At 35.3% G+C, this 20,978-nt stretch overlaps 1 long non-coding RNA gene across 1 annotated transcript; it reads left to right on the top strand.

Annotated features, from left to right (window-relative positions):
• The first annotated feature begins 3,021 nt into the window (after positions 1-3,021).
• On the top strand, positions 3,022-18,563 carry LOC134475283 (uncharacterized). Its single transcript, XR_010046410.1, has 2 exons — positions 3,022-3,344; positions 14,833-18,563. It is a non-coding gene; the product is annotated as an uncharacterized LOC134475283 (long non-coding RNA).
• The last annotated feature ends 2,415 nt before the right edge of the window (positions 18,564-20,978 follow it).

The following is a 20,978-nucleotide window of genomic DNA, read 5'->3' as shown; positions in this document are numbered from 1 at the left end:
TGACTCATGAGATAGGGTAAGCTGTCCCTTTTGGCTGACATTTATGAAAGTGCAAGGTGGTAGGTAAACTGAGGTACACTTTCTTAAACCCTTGATCCACAAGGATAGCCAGCACTAAACAAGCAAATCCCTCTGTGTTTCCTAGCTAATGCAGTTATATTAATATCAACACAGTTCTTCCAAAAATAAAGAATACATTTCATAAGGATAAAAGGTCACTTTGTCAAGAAAATGTGTCTTAAAACTCTAAGAGAAGTTCATAATTTGTGATATAAAGAAGTTTAATGAAATCTGCAAGTATGATTGAGTGTTTTAAAAATTTTACAAACAGCAATAATACAAAGGCTAGAAAATGTTAAAAGGATCTATAACTTAAGAATTAAGAACATAAAAGAAGAAATAGGGACACAAACAAATGAACTACAAAAGCTATTCACAGAAATAATCCAGGAGATTTTTCCTAATTTAGCAAAAGGTAAAGATACCTAGATGTATGAGGCATGCAGGACCCCAGCTACCTACAACCAAAACAGAGCTATATCCAGGCATATAATAATCAAAATACCAGAAATCTAATATAAGAACAGAATATTAAAAGCTGTCAGAGACAAGAAACAGATCACTTACAAGGGAACACCCATCAGAATTACAGCAGACTTCTGGGCACAAACCATTAAATCACAAAGTGTGTGGAGGGAAATAATTCAAGTTTTGAAAGATAATAACCTCCAGCCAAGATTGATATATGCTGCACAACTGTCCCTAGAAATTGATGGAAAAACAAGGTGCTTCCAGGATAAAGAGGAACTAGGGGAATTTGCAACCACCAATTCAACTCTACAGAGAATACTTCAGGACATTCTAAAAAAGAAAAATACCAAGATTCCAGAAACAGTGGCAGAGAGACCACAATGAATGGAGCAGAACGTGAAATGAAGAAGACAAACTGACAGCTAATGACAGAAAAAGAGCTCAGCAGAAATGAGGCGTTGTTTTGTTGTTATTCCCTCTTTTATCTCAATCTCCTTTTTTATTATTTACTTTTTTATCTTTTTAGTTAAGGGAAAAATAAATAAAAATATCAGGATATATTATAGTAACCCATTTTGATTTCCTATTAACTTGATTTGAAACCCTGAATTGCCCTCACATCTTGTTTTGACTGATTTTCCTCTATTCTGTTTTGCTTGAGAGTACCAAGTTCAAAAGTATAGGCAACGACTGTGAAGACATTAAGATTCATTATGATGCCCATTCTGGTTGATTGTTATCGTCTTATGAAGTCCTGTAATATCTCTAGGGTTTTGGTTTATTGGTTTTATTCTTTACTGTTTTATTCAATTTTATTATAACTGATAATATAGGCAATTCTTTTTAGAGGCAGTATGCAAGAGGCAGTATGGTAACCATTGTTGATTACCTTGTATTTTGTTTTACATTATGTATTATGTCCATTCTTTTGATTTGACAGACTCTGTTCTGCTATGTCACATTTGGTTTTACTCTCTTCAAAAAAAAAGTAATAAGAACTGTGGGAGTAATAAAACCCAAAATGTGTAATTGTCTTTGTACAAAACAGAGGAAAAGAAAGTGCTTTAAAGGATATAGCTTTATGTATATTTAAGTGTATAAGACAGATAACGATATTACTGAGTTTTGTTGGATCATTGAACATAACTGTTTGTAGTCTCACTGTTTGAAAGTCCACTTTATATGCTTTAATTTTGTGACTTGAACAATGATTTATAAGATGACAATATGTAATCTATTAACCAGTGATTTCCTACTGTTTATTTTTTTTTGAAATTCTGTATAACTTGTGCCCTTTTTCTGTTTTTTTTCTTTTTCTCCTTAAATAAAAATTTTAAAAAATTATAATTCAAAAGAGCAGATATATTAACATCTGCTAAAATAACAAAAAAAATTGTACACCCAATAATTGATAGAAGATCTAGGAAAAAATATCACTAAAGGTATGAATTACTATCAATATATTTATATCAACATTAATAAATATTAAACCCTACCCTGCACAATATAATGTTGTTATAGAGTATTCATAGGATAATCCCCAATATAAGAGAACAGAAGAGAACAAAGCATGTCTCACTAAATTAAATACAGGAAAATTAATCTTACCATGTGCATTTGCTAACCACAGTAAATTTACATTAAAAGCAATACAATATATTAAAAACTACAGATATTTTGAAATGAAGTGTAAAACGTTTTATTGCTACAACATTCGAAATGAATACCATGAAACACTGTATGCAACACTATGAACCACAGGGAAATAAAGAAAACTCTCCACTAAATTGGTCAAGAAAATTAACTCTGAACACTAATTAATTATTTTGAAATTTAGTGTTCGTATGACTTCTTAAGTTCCCTTCTGTATTGACCCTAAGGAAAGATGTATTCAACAGTACCTGTATTGACCCTAAGGAAAGATGTATTCAACGAACCCTTTTTGGGTAGCCTCGGCTCTTAGATCATTATTCAATATTATTGCAATGGTCCCATTTGTAAAACTCCCCTAAACATCTTCTCAATGTCTTTCTGGAACAGGAGAAGGGAATGACAAAGGTCTGCAAATGTAAAATAAACACTTTTTCTACATATGTTAATGCCACTATTTATTGGCTATTTACTCAGCTCTGATGTAATTGGGGCCATTAGGGAAGCAGCAGCTCAGACTCTGTCAATATCTGACCTTTAAAGCAGTGGGGACATTCTGTGTTGCTGGATATAGCTGTTGTTGAAGTGCAAGGAAGGACCAGAGGTGCCATTCCTGGTCAAAACTTTCTGGAAAATTTTTTTTTTTCTGCTGCAGACATGATGTTTCAAGAATCAGACAAAATACATTTCATGGAAAATCTATTTTGAGTTCGACATTCATTTGAAAAGCTAAAACTAGCACCCGGATAAAAAAAGGAAGGGATGAAACATCAAACTGAAAATATCTCCCTATATTATGACATTTTAGCAAGTGTAAATGAAATCACCTTTAAGACTGTCGCAAGCAAAGAAATTCAACTGGGGTCTTGATGACTGAAGGAATGTTAAAAAATCTCTCATCAGCAGACCATAAAGAATAAAGCAAAAGCTATCAGTACTGTGCAGATGTTATCAGGATGTGACTTCAGCACAACCCTGATTCCCGACAGAGAGACAAAACTGCAGATGTTTAATGTATTACAGGAACTAACCGCAAATTCTATTTTGCTTCTCCTACTTTGTGTTTAATTTTTTTAAGACACATGAATTGCACTTTGCAAGAACTTCCTTCAATCTTACTTTGAAAGTCTAAATGCTTACTACTGAGACACAGAGAGTTCTGGGTAAGTAGCATGCAAATAATTGTGATTGTGGACAGTGTGAAATATATGGAGAGGGAGGGTGTGTGTTTGCATTCATATGGGGAGAGAGTTCTCATTATTTTGTGTTAATGGATGCAGAGGTGTGAGAGATAGAGACCAAGCACTGATTTGGCAGCAAACCGACTTTAAATTTAATGCTTATGTCTTGGAAAGAAAAGAAGAATAGAAACTCAGACTTGTTAAACAAATTTGGAATATAAAATGGATAGTTCTTCTCAGATGATTTTTTTCTTTTTCCAGGATATAAAGTAGCAATTTAATAGATTATATAGTTTCAAAAAGAATCATTTATATTTCACTACCACTTTTCTGTGAGAATGCTTTTTGAAGGACCATTGAGTTTTATATGTTTGAAATCAATGAATTATAAAATCATGAAGTTGTGTACTAAGACAAAATGTATCTTTCATCATGATTAGTTTAGAAATACATATTTCCCAGGAAAATCCTGGTTCCCAAAAACTCCACCATCTGTTCTGCCAGTGCAGTTTTGCTCCCAGTTCTATAAGTGGGCATCAGGGAAGAGGGAGCAGATCTATTTGTTGGTGCCCTCTCCTGCCTGGCACAGGGCTCTGTCCCCTCAGCTGCCCCCTACTTCTCCAGTGGAGTTTGTGTCCCCTCCCTATGCAACCTGCAGGACAAAAGGCCTTCAGGGTCTTGGGCCAAGAACCTAACATTAGCTGGATCACATGAAAATCACAAAGGATTTTGAAAATCACAAAACAAAAGCAGACATAGGAGAAGATACTTTTATTTCTGACATAACAGGATATCCTCTAAGATTATAAACATACATCACCCTAATTCATCTGGGATGGGCCTTTCTTTCTGGTAAAATGGAATTTACATTTGAGAAAGTAGACATCAGAAAACACCCCAAAGACCTGCACTCTACATTCAGATAGAGATGATGAAGTCTGGGTTTCATATAGCTGAAAACTCAGAGAACTTATATGGAATGAAGGCGGGGTTAATGTGTGTTCTCAAGATAATTTCCTATAAGATAAAGGAAAGAATAAGGTTTAAAAAAAACTGCTGGCAATATATTACACTTTCCAAAGGAAAGAGTCAGAAGAGATTCGAGATTAAAAATAAAAGAGAGTCCTTTTTTTTTTTTTTATCTTACAGAGTGAAATCATTCTAATCTGATATTTTGAAAACAAACAAAACCAAACACAAAAACAATTCTTGGTTTTACAGTACATTTACAGACTTCTATCCATATGGTTTTAATTCGGTAGTAAGTAAGCACAGTGAATCTTTAAAGGTTGGTTTCTAGTGGGCCCGATGTGTTCTTTTTATATTTCTATTCATAATGTCTAAAACAATTTGGTCCCCTGACATTGTCTGCTAATCTTGGTTGAACTAAACTGCTGAGCAAGAGGAAAGAACCTTATTCTGGATACTGAGTAAAATATGTTTCAAATATTTGAATACAGCAACACTCTCTGTCTAAAAGTCCATCTCAGCTTTTAACTTCACGCAGTTTTTATGCCAGCATAGACACCAGACGGAATGCAAACATTTCTTAGAGTAAGGTGGTTCCATGTTTTCCCAAGATGTGACCAGATGAAAAACTCAAAGACATTTTGAGGAGATGCAATCTGCCATGGGGATTACCACAATGCTTGTAGGATCAAAGAAAATTTCACATTTTACCCTGGTGATTAGCTGTAATTAAATAAAGTAAGTCTTTTTAAACTTCATTAGCAGCAAGACGTTTGCTACAGCAGAGTGGGCACAAATCATCCATTCTTAATTAAAAGATAATCCACAAGATGGCCATAATCTTCTAAAAATACAGCATTTCCCCTGAAAGATTTTCTCGTCAAATAAGGATAAATAACAGTTTCTATGAGTTTAAGCCATGAAGCAGTGGAGGCTCCTCCCATTTGCTTGAGTGAGGGCTGAAAGTGGCGGTAACATCACTTTGGCATGCTATTATCTAAAATGGTGGAATACCTCACTTCAGCAAAGTCTGACATAAATCTTTGAAAACAAAGACATTGCATATGTATGAGCTGAAATAGATATGACAGTGTTGGCACATTAATATTCCTGTCACTAGGGGGTTTCAAACTTTTAAGGAATGGATGGGAATGAATTCAGACTAGAGCTGGTAAAATACAGCCACATGCAGTAGGACAATTAGGCGTCACCCTCCATAGTAAAATATGTGCAGAGAAAGGGTTCCCCTGCTCCTGGGTTTTGGTTAAAAAACAAAACCAAAAAAAAAAAAAAAAAAAAAAAAACGAACCTATGATTGTCTCTTGGGAATGCCAAGAATAATTAATTTGTTTTAGAGATTTGCATGGTTGTTTAGAGTGTACTAATATGAATATTCCATGCAGACCAGTTCCAATCAATAGAAAAGAGAACTGTTTATTCTTGAGTAGCCACTGTGTGGTGGTTCATGGGTAGCAGATGTTTTCACTTAATCCACAACAACCCTCGTTAAAAGTAAGTGTGGGACCTAATTGAATAGTTCTCCACATCTTTCAGAAAATAGTTCTTTTATGTTCTATAAGTACTTTTTTTTCCCTGAGTTTAGTTGCAGATATGAAACGCTTGTCCTTAGACATCTTAGATAACTTCTCTCCACATAAACTGCCTTTTGCCCTTTATTCCTCTGTACAGACTTCCTATGTATTGGAAAGCACCGACTTAGGAAAAGAATGTCAACCAGCTTTGGAAAAGCCTTATAAATCATCATGTTCTAGAAAAATCACCACTTACCAAGCATGATGACATAACACCTATATCAGCTTTCATTCTTTATGGGATTGGGCAAGCGTTACTCAACACTGGATCCCAATGAAACACAGCCACTAAGTCACAGTCCTAGTGTTTGGAGCTGATGGTGAAATGTTAGAAGTTTGCTTTTGGTAAAACATATGTGTTGATCTGGTGAGTGGAAATGCGGGGCTGCTTAAAAGGCTTTTTACCAAAGCCTTTTTGAACACATTACTGCAATGCTGGGAGGCTTGGTGTGAGCTGACAGCGGTCTCCCAGATAGAGGGAGAAAAAAAGGCTTCAGACCTCTCCTTTGACAAAGACACATGAAATAATATCTGACAAAGAAATCTCAAGCACACATGATGGCAAATCAGTAATTATATGGGCTATGAAGGAGAGCCCATTGCACTCGCAAATACCTTTATTTTTCTTCAGATTTTACTCATAACATCTCATAGAGATGCTTAGGTCGGTGTTTTTAAAAACAATTTAATATATGACTGTGATTTGGGTTTGGTTGAACTCCTTTATTACACTAATGCTATTTGTCACTCCATGCATGTGTCAGCATTGTTTTTGAATGGCAAAAGGGGAGAGTGAACTAAAGCACAAAGACAGGCTTTTGCAGCTCTCTCTATGCAACTTTACTTTAGAAAGAAAGAAATATTCCACGGAGATAAGGTCTGTGACACTTGGAAAATACTATTATCTCTTAAATGGCACACACATTAAAAATGCCCGAAAATTAAATAATGTTGGCAAAAATGGCAGCAAACTGACCAAATGCTACTTGTACAGCTTCACTCTTTAATTTTAGGTTCTTAGTAATATATGACTATAGATCATTACAGAAAATAGAAGAGAAAAGCACTTTTCCAAAGGTATTAAAATTTCAATCTTAAAATATTTGCTTTTTTTGACAAAATATTATGCCATGAAGAATTTACTCATAGAAAATGAGTCTTTACCCTATCTTGCAAATAAATCTCATTAAAAACATATAAACCCAATGAATTGAAGCTAAAGTTTTAACCAGGATGAATAATAATAATAATAAATGGAATGGAACATGAACTTCACAAATGATTGAAATATATTCTTCCTCAAAATGTCTGATTTTTATTTCCTAAAAATAAATTTGCTACTGACCAAGGCTATACTGTATCTTAAGAAAAATGTTTATGATATATTATTAGGATGAATTATATATGAAAGCAAAGATAGTTGATTTTAAAAAATTCCTCTATTTTATGTTATTTATTGTAGTAAAATAATGAATTACAGTGTTGGCTTCTTTCCTTGACGTATTTGAGATGTTTTACATGACTTTGAAATGGCTTAAATATTCCAACACCCACTACCAAATGTGCTAAAAAGGAGAAAAAAATCCTGCCATTTACTTTGTCCAAGGTCATTTCTTATTGTCTTATCCAGTAGCTGGAAGGAAGAACTAGGGTAAACTGTATAAAAGGAAAGAAAAAAAGATAGTCACATATATTAAAATTATTGAGTTGCATTAGAAGGTGCTTGATAAGTGTCACATATTCCTTTCTATGGAGATATCACAAACTTCCTAATATCTACATGTGCTAATAAAGTGACTCGCACAGTGCTATCGGAATGGATGCTGCTGAAATATCTGTAAACACCAGTTGCCATTTGTAAAAGCACTGGACAGATGTAGTGTGTTTCCAACTTCATTCATACAAAGAACTTTATACCTTCATTATTTCTTTCTTAGGCCAACCTCTTGCATCAGGTCATACACCTTGAATTTAGTGTAATATTATGTTCTCTAATGGCTATGAAACTGCTGGAATCTCAACAATCCACTAATAAAGTAATCATATGCCTTTGTGTATTATGTATATTGGACCTGTTATCACTTAAAATCTCATAGAAACTAGTAGTTATTAAAGCACTTCAAATATACAAACCTGCTTGATTTCAAAGATAAAACATGATATATGCTTCTTTATTTGCATTAAACATTCATCTCATTTTCAGCATATTATTCTCGTTTTCTTTCTTTGACTTAAAGAAGTATGATCAAGGGTTTGATTCTATATGACCTTGATACATTTAGTAGGATAGTCAATTTGTGTGAAATGTGGAACATGAATATCTACAAATCAAATTTGAATTTGGTATTACCAATGGAGAAGTCACATTATAATACTGGCACCATTTAATCTCACATACTAAGCTATTTCATTACCTAGCAAAACAAGCCCTCCATCTTCTGCTACTATTTTATATAAATGCATAAAAACACAACTTCTTTTCTTATCCTTGTATTGCTTACTCCTTGAAAAAGCAGATATGCTTTATAAAAGCCGTTGTTATATTAAGATGTATGTCTGCTTTTCTTCAGAAGACAGATTAGAGTGCTTCAGCTGCCACTAAAGTTGTCGCTCTTTGTAACAAAATGTAATGCTGCATATATAAAAATGCAAAGTGTAATGTGGAGTCAAATGTCTCTCAGCACAAGAGTTGTTCGTTTTAGCACCCATTTTGTTGGTATTTATCAACTTACTAATTATAGGCAAATTGCTTCCAACACGAAAACTGTGATGATTAGCAGTTTTTTCTGCTAACTCTAGTCTACTGTAGTTCCGGTAAAAGAATGTCAATAATCCAGATTCCTTTCTTTTTCCTGGCTTAGAACATATAAAAATAAATTCATCAGGCTAGCATTTTTCAACTTTTGGTAAATGTGGTTTGGAAGGGTAGGGGGAGGGGAGAAGGGTTGGATGTGAAATTAGAAAGATCAATTTGCCACATTCCATCACGTGGGGAGGCTTACTAGGGATGGTCTATCACAGAATGGAAGGAGGTAGTCCCAGTTTTACTAACCGAGCAAATGCACTTGAGCATTTACAAGGTAAGTGTATCAATTGTTAGAAGCCAGCATAAAATCTGTGCACTAAAGAAGTGGAAAAGAGGAATCTTAAGAACTAGCTCACATACCATCATGGATAACTAGAAAAAGCCTGGCATCTATTGTGCTAAAGCCCTCATATAAGTATGCAGCAGAGTTACACGATACTGCTTGGTCAGACATAAAACACTTTGTAACCTTCAGCCCTCCATTACAGTCCTTGAAAGTGAGCCTAAATGAAAATGGGAGTAACGTGCCAATCCAGAAAATGTTTTCATAACATGCAATACAATCAAAGGTTGCATTTTCTATCACCATTGCTAATTTCACCCATTTGTTTCTCATTACAATAAGTAAACAAGATTAAATGGAAAATCTTACAGTTCACAGAGTACATTACACAGCAGAAATGTCTCTAGCAAATACTGACTTAGTGTCTCAACCAACTTATGTGCCTCGGAGTGACTGTTTCTCCCTGCTCTGAAGTTTTTGCAATTTTAAAGTTATATTGGCAGGTTCCAGTCAACAGTGATGTCTGCAATGGCCTTCTCTCTCCAATACATTGCTTTTAGTCTAATTGCTTATTTGCAGTCTCAGCAAGCAGAGAGAAGAATTTTATCCTCTTTGCCTTGTCTCTGAATACTAACTAGCTGGCCCTGCTAAGGCTCTCTAAAGAGGGAAACTGCATGAGAGACACACTGCATTTGACACAGTCAAGAGGTAAAAGAAAGAGCAAAACAAAAGTCTATTCAGGGCTGAAGCCTCTGATATTCTCCCCCCTCCCCCATCCCCTTTAAAAATAAAGGGAGAACCCATAAATCCATGCCTGAATGCCTGAGGTTGTCAGTTAATAAAGGACAATGAATGACAGGTGACTGTCAGTATAATTCTTAGTCTCCAAGTTATCACTTTTTGGCATTGTTGAACAAGAAAAGTGTATACATAACAAGGAAATATGTCATAAGTTCTCTGAATGCACAGACAGGCTCAGTATAGGAGAAGCAGCTATTTCTACATGAGTACATGGAGTTCTTTCTTCTAGTTCCGTGTATTTTTCCTAGAAAATCTTCTCAAATTATTCAGCATTTTCCTATTAATGGTAATGCTACACAACCTTGGGTAGAATTACCACAGGATTATGAAACTTCTTGCCTCTTAATTCTTTTCTTTTTCTGACTAGGAGATGTGACTTGATACATAAAACTCCTTGCACATGTTGCTCAAATTTTTAAAAGGAAGAAGAACCAACTGATGAGAGTTTCTCTGTTTGATTTTTAAAAGGCTCCTCTCAAGCTATTTTCCCTCAAGATCCCTTTATACTTTCATCTGCGCAGACTGCCTTAATCCTCCTGTCTTTGTTGTTTCAATGTCTGATCAGCTTGTTTTAAAATCGCCTGTATCCCACATTTGCTAGAACTGAAACCTGACTTCAGGCATTCGCAGTTATAAATCCCTACAAACGTACAGGGCTTCCAAAGCAAAGCGGAGAGAGCTGAAACAGGAAAACTTTTGCTGGTTGTTCCCATAATTTTTACAAAGTTGTCTGTGGTATGAACTAGGTATACACGGAGGTAATACACGTGGAGCTATGCTGCAATCGGCAATGAAAATAAACTTGGCCTCTTAGACTCCTCTGTTGACTATTCGTAGTGGAAGGACAAATATTCTCTTCTCAGTTCCGCTGGACTCGGTAAGAGGGGCAGTTACTGAAATTTCTAGGCCTCACGATGGTGGGCATGAAGATGGGCCAAGATGCTCATGCCAGCTGCAGCCAGGAGGCCTGCAAAGCTTGACCTGGAGCAGGGCTCTTCAGGCAGCATGGGGTGAACTTCTGCTGCTCTTTCCGACCCAGCAGCTGTAGTGACCTGACCACTATACATCTTCTGTCGAAAGTGAACAAAGAGGGAAGGGAGAGCCGCTGAAATAAAACAGAAAAATACGAGGAAGTAAGTTTTCTGATTGCATTTTTCTTTGTTCTTCCTATTAAGGAAAGAAAACATTATTTTGAAAGAATGAGCTGGGTAGAATAGTACATATTTAACTTCAAAATGTGAACAAAATTGTGTCACATTTTTAAAGTTTGTAAATTGAAAACACTTGATAGGAAAAAGTCACTTCATACAGTCTTGAAGACATTATTTTGCAGACAATTTGACAAACTGAATCATATGTTGACTTTAGTTGATTGCATATAAAATTTATTCTTGTATGAAAAGGTAAATAGGGTTGTTTGTATTTTTTCTGTTTTTTTATCTTTTTACTTAACAGTAAATGTGACCTAAGTTGAGTGCTTATTTTAGAGGCCAATGCAGAGATGCTTATAACCAAAACCTGAATATGTTTTCACAGAGCCCTTATTTATAGTAATCTTTTCTGTGATCTAGTTATGATGACCCTCACAAAAATTCCTAGGAAAATAATCATCAAAAACATCTGACAGGATTGTGAATACTAAACTTGCATGTCAGAGATAAAAGATTGATTTAAAATCCAGGAGTACACTATTATTTGGGTTATTAAATGAAGAACTGGCATGAAGACCATACACGATGGTGATTGGAGTAAAAGAAAATGGAGGTTTTTGACTTTTAACAATTGAATTTTGTACACATTTAAAGAACCATTTTCTATTTACTGGTATGCAGATGTCTTCAAATGACCAAATATTATAGTTTATTGTTGAGTAGTTACATGAATATTTTTACATAGTAATAGAATAATTATTACTTGAAACCAAAGGTGTATCTGTGGATTGTGTATGAGTGTGTATGGGTATGCGTTTGGATGAGTGTCGAGATAATTGTGAGAAAGTAAGGAAGGCTTATATTGGCTATGGTAACTACTTCATACTAGCGACTTTTCAAAATAAAGATATATAATTCTGCATTTCATTTATATTTAACAAGATACCTGCTCTACACTCGAGGAAATCCCAATTATTTTGAAAAATAATGACCTATGGGTCAGTCATTTCTTGACAACTTCTGGTGAGAGTTCAAGTAAAAACTCAGAGTCTTCAAAATACAGAAATCTAAGTCAATCATTGTCATTATGAAATGACAGAGAGCTTTATATATTTTCTGAGTAAGAATTATTTTATGAGTTAGCTATATCTCTATGGAGACTGATAGTTTTTTGGTCTAGTGTCAAAGAACAAGGCGGTCAGGAGAAAGGATGAAATATCCCGCTGATCATCATCCTTAAATAGTAACTGATAAATGCATTTCCTATGAAGGCAATTAAGGCTAAATGCATTAGTAACTGTATTGCAGCCAATATTTGTCCTCTAGGTTGTACGGATGCAGCATCAGGGTGAGGAATGGAGGAAATGATCCCAACGAAAAGTACTCAGCAAGGCAGCATGGCTAAGATGAGGGGATGGTACCCAAGATGAAAGGAGGGAGGAGAGGAAGAGAAGAGATCTGGTTGGTAGAGCAATGAAATGAGCAAAAACACATATGTCATGGTGAATGCATGTGAAAAAATATTGAAATCCTAACTTTTCCTTTACAAGGATGGATGGATGGGAAAACGGATGGATGGAGAGATGGATGAATAGATGGTTGGGGTGGATGGATAAATTAGATAGATGATGCATAACATGACAGATACTGCAATGAGAGCCTCATGGTGGGAAGTGAAATTCTGTCGTGTTGTTTTGGAAAATCCTATTCTTCTCTATTGATACTTAACTTTAATAAATGAGGGGTTTTATTTTATATTGTAGAATACTGGGAAACAGAAAAGTTTGAAATTGTCACAATAAAGTTTATCTTATGAGTTGTGTGATCAAGAATAGAATTTCAAATTAGACATTCATACACTAATTAAAATGATCAGCCACATCCTTTCTTTCCTTGGGCTACAAGATGTAAGCTCAAAACTCAACATAATAGTGACTTACAAAATGTCAGTGTGAGTATAAATTGCTATATTTTTTCTGAAGAAAAACCCCTCATAAATGCCCTAGAGGTCAAAAAGCCTTGAAAATGTGCATATACTAGCAATTCTACCACTTGGAATTTATCCAAATAATCAGGTAATCCAGGTAATTAAAGTGGAATCAACTTAAACGTGAACTGTAAAGGATTGATTAAATAAATTATAACCAGAAGGACACCACTGCCTTATTCCAAGGAAAAATCAAAACCAGTGACAGTGTCCTATGACAAGATGAAATGTCGTAGTCAGTACTGATCAGTGTCTTTTAGACCATACATAGATAATGTAGGAGAGTAGTCTGTACTTCACTCTGATGAGACAGATAAACAAATACATCTCACTGTTTATGTCACACAGGGAAGCTGTTCTGCTGTGGCAGTTATGATTAGTTGCCACCCATAGACCTGGGAATTTTCAATTATGCTACAAAGTTGAAAATTACAGTCATAACTAGAGGAAGCATATGTCAGGTATTGTGGCAAACACCTATCATCCGGGCATCTGACAGCTAACACAGGAATATTCTGGGTTTGAGACCTGATTGCACTACATAGCAAGTTCAAGGTCCCTCTGAACTGCATAACAAAACCCTATCTCAGCAAACTGAACCAAAGCAAACCACATAAAAAAAAAACTACACCAAAACAACCCAAACTCAAACCAATAGTATAGCAAGATATAGAAAATAGATAAAATCTAAATTAACATTCAGACATCCTATACAAAGAATCTTTGATTTCCTCATGCCCTGAAAAGACAAAATGATGAAAACTTTGGCAAAATCTGTCAGAAAGAAACAAATGTATGAGCAAGGAGATTTTTGGAGGCATATAATGGAATTACAATTGTAAAATTAAGTTTTCCTTCACATATAGGTTATTTTTTTAACGAATACTTTTACACTTACTCAAAGTGTTAAAGTGAGAATCAATTGAAGCTAGAAATTCTCACAATTTTCATGAAGTGCTACCCTTGAAGGTTTCAAACGTCTGCTCATTACAATTTTAAATACATGTATGTTAATCTAGCATTATTTTCCTTTTGTCTACCTGTAATTAATGCATCAGTGATACAAAAATTTATTTTAGAGAAGATGCTATGCCTTACAGAACAGATTTATAGCCACGGTGAAAATATTTCGTTAATATATTCCAAGTGAACCCCTCTTTACTTTTGTGGTCTCCTGTGTTCCCACAAGGAGTAACAGAAGCTACTAGACAATGTATGTGGCAGGTACACGCTGAGGAATCCTCACTCCATTTAACTTGATGTATTTGTTGTTCTTTGAGTGTATCCTGCCTCTTTTCACTACTTAGAGGTTTATTTATCTTACTACTTCTACTGAGCCCTGCTCTTCCTCTCTTCACCTGCCAAAGTGACCCACTAATGCCTGGGACAAGTTGGTCAAGTATTTGCTGAAGGGAAAAAAGGAACGGAGAAAGAGTTAGCATCAGTATTTGTTGAAACTGTATGACAGCTCTCCATGTGGCACTGAGTGCAGTCAGTATTTGGGTGCCTGCATAGGACAAAGCTAGGTAAAAGCAGCATCCATTCTAGAAAACTGCCTTAGCAAGACATGTGTTCCATGTCCACCGAGATTGTTCACAAGGTGAAAAGTCATGCTCTTTAGCATAACACATGATTAAAGGTATTCAGCACATTGGACTTACTTTTGGTAGCAGTTTGTTTGTTGCAGAGGGACTCTTTACTTTTTGATTCTTTTTGGTTGATTATTCACACAGGACACATGGAGCCTTATATTTGAATCTGTCGTCCCACTGCTAAAGAAATATTGTTAGTGATTCTTGTGTGAACTAGCATAGACATTAAAATGGCTAATTTAAGTGTTTATTCTGTTTTTATAACTATGCAATGAATAATCTTCTCCAGGTTCAAAGCTTGAAAAACTGACTTGCTACTAATATAATAGATAATGATGACGATGACAACAGAGACAATAGCAACAACTACAGAACCAGTGTTCCTCAGTTCTGGAAAACTCGATGGGATGTTCAAGCCCTCACCAGAATTCTTATGTCAGGAATATTTTCAGTATTTCAGCTTTGCTTAGTTATTTCCTCATCTCAGATTAAGTCAGAAGAGCAGCTGAAAGAGTGGCCAATGGTTTGCCCCATCCCTTTTCCAACGACTGCACCAGCTGTCATGATGATGACCTGAGTCCAAAGGTCAGCCGGCACCTGTGGGAGATGTGCTTGTCCTGGTAAACATGTGGATGCTGGCAGAGGTCCTGCTCATGAACAGCTTACAGTTTTGGTGAGAAGTGGAAATGTGTGGGAACTTCACTGCTGGAAAACTTGTTTCCTCTCTGTGCACAATCAAGTAACTGATAGACAGGCTTTTGTTTTCTGTCTCAATAGCGATGCCTATTCATTTGGGGAACTATCTTCTCAGAGGGCAAAATAACCATAAAGTTCATATATGCTGGCTCTCGTGTGCTCTAAAATCTGGAGTAAAGTCCTGCGTTGGAATCAAGAACCTGAACTGAGCATGCGAGATAATTATTGTTCCAGAATCAATTTAAGGACAGGAAAATTAGCTTTACATTTTAGAACTGGAATAAGTACTCTTATGTAATCAGGAAGTCCTTGTAAACCCTATTTTTGTAGATTCTCCATTTGTACATAGCTGAATATGAAGAAAATATATTAGCACGGTTCAGAAGATATTATAATTTAAGAAATTCTACAAAATCTTATTATCTGAAGTATCATGTTGCCATTTTCTAAGCACCTATTATTGCTAATGCTGAGTACTTTCTGTCATGATTTAATAATTGACCCAAACTCTAAATTTTGTTTCTCCTTTACTTTGCTTGCTTCCCTCACTCACTTATTTTCCAGTATACTATATATTTGTCAGCTTTAAAAAATAACGCTAAAGAGTAACGTCCTCTGTTCCTGTTTGGCTTAATATGATGGCTTCCTAAAACAATGACGACACATGATTTCACTGTTTTTTTCCCTCAATAACAATGGAAAAGAAAGCTACCTATATCCTCTTGTTTAGTTTCCCTTGAGAAAAATGATCAAAGTGAGCTGGAGACTGCATAACCATGGAAGAGATTTCCTGAACATTGTTCACAGTTTTGGCAAAGTAAGTATTATTGCCACACAACTTCTGGTAAAAATTTGTGAAAGAATGAAAATTATATGCGCTGTTGCCTGTTGACTCAGATCAGTGGAAAGAAGAAAATAAATGTAGATTTTCATTCATTTACTCAATAAATATTTAGTGTGTAGTAATATGTGCTATTTACTTGAGGACAGAAATATGCACTGATGTAGGAATGCAGCCTTCAAAGATGTAAAACAGAATTTGGTTGTATAGGTTGTAAGTGGTGATAGATGGTGGTGGTAGGCACTGATGATCTGGTTTCAGCTGGGGAAGAATGGTTTGTACATAAATATCTGTTTATATATCACCTGGGAAATACAAAACAGTTTAATTTCTTAACCTAGTTCGTCTATTACCACAGCATTACCTAAATGTAACATTGCTTAATAATTTTATATTTTAATGTGCTTCAGGTATTCTCAAAAGATTTCAAGGCTAGACATATAGAATACTGAGATCAAACTCTAATCTAATGTAGGACATTTCTCAACTCTTCTACTCTCTGGAAAAGTGTTACATATTCTGTGAGCAATATGCTCATTGATAAAAAGGACATAATTTGTTTATGGGGTTGGGACACACACACAAACATATATATGAATTCCGTGTAACATATAATGCAAAAGTGTACAAATGAACTGCTTGGCTGTGCACACTCCTGTACATGCAGATGTGAACCACTGTCAGACAGACTATGTGGAAAATGTTTTATCCTAATTCTAAATAATAGATCACTGTGGGACAATGTTAGCCATAGAAAAAGGTGGTACAAAATGTGATGCAAAATGAAGTACTCTATCAAATTTGCTTTAATAAATAGGCAGCCCAGATGATTCTTACATCTTCAATTTAAAAAAAAAAACAGAAAGAAGAAAAAAAAGTACAGAACACTGAATTTGGTTGATATTTATAGAAAAAATAACTTCACCTAACATTATCACTATAGCTAAATAATTGGCTTATGGTACTATTTTCCTTGGCTTGAGATAATTCTAATGAAGAATGATTGTCCTTTCTGTAACTTCATTTTCAGCAATAATTACTTAGATAGCATTAATGACTCCTGGCTTTTCTTGTTTCATTGTGCTTCTCTTTACTTATTAATAGCACTTGGTAAATATATCTCATCAACTGAGAAATGTTTGCTGATGTCACCAGCCTTGCATTAGATTTTATAAATCATACTAGAAATGCAAAGTGGAGATTCTTTCCTGGAATCCTACCCTAATCTTATCAGGTAGTCCACTATCTGGCAATGCATGTGAAAATAAAATTACTAATCACAGATAGGGACCTATACTGTTGCTATCAGAACTTTCTTCTAAGAGTTTTTAAGAAAGTTAGGAGAAAAACAGTACCATCAGTCAGAAACCTCTATTTATGGCCTAGCTCTTAGGGCTGCACACTTTGGAGTGCTTTTTCCCCCAACTGCAAGGTCCTCTCTGAAACAAAAACCTAGCATGGCCAGTAGAGCCATTTGGAGCCCAGATCTCAGCACTTGGTACACAGGATCTTGTGACTTTGGGCCACCATAGCATTCTTGATATATTCCCTCTGGGTGACTCTCGCCAACTTTGGAAGTAGAATGAGTTACAAGCTTAGAGCTGCTGCTAGTCCTTCTCTGATCCGTGGGCTTGAGACATGTTTGTGGGCCCCCAGGTCAGTTCTCACTTCTTTCTGCTCAGAATCATGCTTCTGCTTATCTACAGTGTCAGTGGTGCAGGGCACAGAATGTCTTTACCTGTGTGACCCTTTGCCCTAGTCCTCTGACAGGATGTGTACTGTACTCCAAGCCCACCTTGGATGTGGAGTTAGCATGCCTGTCTCTTATGAGGCTTCCAAACCATTGCTTTGCAGTGCCATGCAGGTCTTCTGAACAAAACCCTTGATGCTTATTAACAATGTGCTACATCACTTCCTGTGTTTGTCTTTAATTGGCTCCTCTGGTCTAAGAATGGACATTGTCCTTGGAAGAATGGACCCCTTCTCTTTCTCAGCTCACAAGATCTTCACCAACCTCTCCATTAGAAGGTGCAAGTGTGCTCAGTATTGATGTATAACATTCCAGAAATACAATGATGACTAAAGATGTCAAGAGAAGACATGTTTGAAAAATCTATCATTTTATGTGTGAGCTATAAAATTCTGAATGGTAAAATTAACCTTAAAAATGAATTTGCAATATATATTCTGCATACACAGTGTTTTGTGACTATATTAATGAAATATAAGTATAAGCTTTGATGGAGTCATTAGAAGCTTTGGATGCTGAAAGGTCATGAGAACACTTTGCAAATATACAAATGGTATTCGGGAGCTAAGGTTGCTGGAACTGTACGACTTCAATACGAACACATGTCAATGTACCCTGGCACTGTGATGTAACAATGGTACTATTACCTTTTCGTGTGATGTGAGATATGAAGTCATTTAGGAAAATGTCCATTAGACAATAAATATTACGAGACATGCTTTTTGAACCTGAACAGGAAGAGATGTTGCTTCATCACTGAGATACTCAAGCGCACCAGTTGAGCAGTAAATATGTAACTGCTCTTTATATGCTATTCTAAATCAGCCTTTCTACCTTACATAGGCCCATGAATTGTGTAACACATTGCAAATCAAATTGCCTGTATAGACAGAAGGTCTGAAAAAATACTTGTTATACCACCTTAAAATAAGGTTGGTCTTGGATAAACATATCAGAAGGATTTATAAACCACTGTTGAAGGAGTTCTCAGGTTTATCTGTTTTGCGTTCCTCAGCACTGACCATTGTCCTTACAATGCTGGACTTCTATAGCTGGGTATTCACGTCAGTTTACTCTTAGATGTGAAATGCATTCCTGGCCAGATGAGCACACAGTAGTAACTTTGAAATATCTTCTTTCAAAAAACATCAACAACAAACAACAACCAGCCAATCAATAAGTCTTTTTGAGTCCCATTTATAGGGAAAGTAAACAAGAATCAGATTAAAAATTCATATACATGATGGAGCCATAGAGGCTGGTATCCATTCTTTTTTCTGAAGCAATGACTTCAGGAAATCAACCCTTCAAAAATAAATAAATAAATAGATAGTCACCTGAAAATAGACTTTAAGTAAAGATATTTTGTATATTTTACTTGAATTTACAAGTAAAGAAAAACAAAAATACATGCAGGATAGTTAATTTTTTGGCTAATTTGATTAAGTAGGGACTTAGACCAGGTACATATTTTGCAAATGTATCTTTAGCATGCATAGTAATAAATGTGTAGGATGATCAAGTCCATTTGGGCATGAAATACCAGAGAATAATGACATCGTTTTGGGGACATTTTGTGTTAAACAGCATATGAATATTTTTGAAAGATTGAGAAGGATTTTTAAACTGGAAAGGAGTCATGGAATAACCCAAATATCTATAGCAATATCCTTCAGTTATTCAGTGTTTTCCATGAGAGAGGAGATGCCGCTGCCCACATAGGTCGATTCCACAAAAATACACACATAACCACAGACATTTCTGAGACACTCAAGTCAAAGACCACTCACAGGACACCGTGCCCCATATTTAAATCTATTTTAATTAGTTCAAATTTAGTGGAGAATACACCATTGATTTCTTTCCTGTATCAGTCTATGTAGAGTATAACTCGTTTTTGAGTGTCAAAATTACTACTTTAATTAACACTTTATATTATTGCAAATGCAAAATTTTAAATTTTGCATTTTTCTATATTAAGAGAGAGGTTTTCCAAAAATTTTTAGATAAAATTAAAATTCTACCATAAAGGGAAATTATAATCATGAATCTTACTATACAGTGAATTCAGACTTTTATATACTTTTTAGTATGTTTGGAATCTTCACCTGATTTTTTTTTTTTTTTTTTTTTAGTCAGTACCAGGGATCGAACTCATGACTGCCTGCTTGCAAGGCAGGGGCTTATGCTGCTGAGCTAAATCCCCAGCCCCCTCTTTTTTTTCACCTGATGTTTGATGAATGAATATAGTGATAACACAGGATCAAGAAACCAAAAATTACAGTAGTAGTAGTAACTCAGAATTTTATACCAGTACCTAATATTTATTTTTCTCTCTTTTTTCTTTAATTTTATTTAAGGAGAAAAGAAAAGAAAGAAAAAAAACAGTGAAGGGGTACAAGTTATACAGATTTACAGAAGAAAAAAATGCGCAGTAGGAAATCACTAGTTAATGGATTACATATTGCCATCTTAGAAATAATTGTTCAAGTCACAAAATTAAAGCTTGTAGAGTGGACATTCCAACAATGATACTGCAAACAGTTCTGTTCAATGATCCAATAAAACTCTGTGATATCATTTTCTATCTTATACATTTAAATATACATGCAGTTATATGGTTTAGAGCACTTTCTTTTCCTCTCTTTTGTACCGTGACTATTACACATTTTGGGTTTCGTTGCTCCCACGGTTCTTATTGCTTTTTTGGAAGAGAGTAAAACCAAATGTGACATAACAGAACAGAATCGGTCAAGTCAAAAGGGTGGACACAATAGATAATATAAAAACATAATACAAGGTGATCAACAATGGTTACCATAATGCCTCCCGCTATTTCTAATAGAATTGCCTATATCATTAGTTGTTATACAATTGAACAAAACAGTAAAGAATAAAACCGACAAAACCAAAACATTGGAGATATTGTAGGTCTTCAAAAGTAGATAAAAGTCAACGAGAATGGGCGTTATAATGAATCTCGTTATCTTCTCAGCTGATGCCTAAACTTTTGAACCTGATACTATCCAGCAAAACAGAATAGAGGAACCTCAGTCAAAAACAAGATGGTGAGAGTAATACAGGGCTTCAAATCGAGATAATAGTAAGTCAAAGTGAGTTACTATATTATATCCTGCTATATTTTTCC

The sequence above is a fragment of the Cavia porcellus genome, unplaced genomic scaffold (genome assembly GCF_034190915.1).
Source record: "Cavia porcellus strain 051 isolate PalLab524CR breed Dunkin Hartley unplaced genomic scaffold, mCavPor4.1 scaffold_2, whole genome shotgun sequence".
Taxonomy (NCBI): Eukaryota; Metazoa; Chordata; class Mammalia; order Rodentia; family Caviidae; genus Cavia; species Cavia porcellus.
The sequence above is the reverse complement of the archived record's forward strand: the minus strand, read 5'-3'. Positions and strand labels throughout refer to the sequence as shown.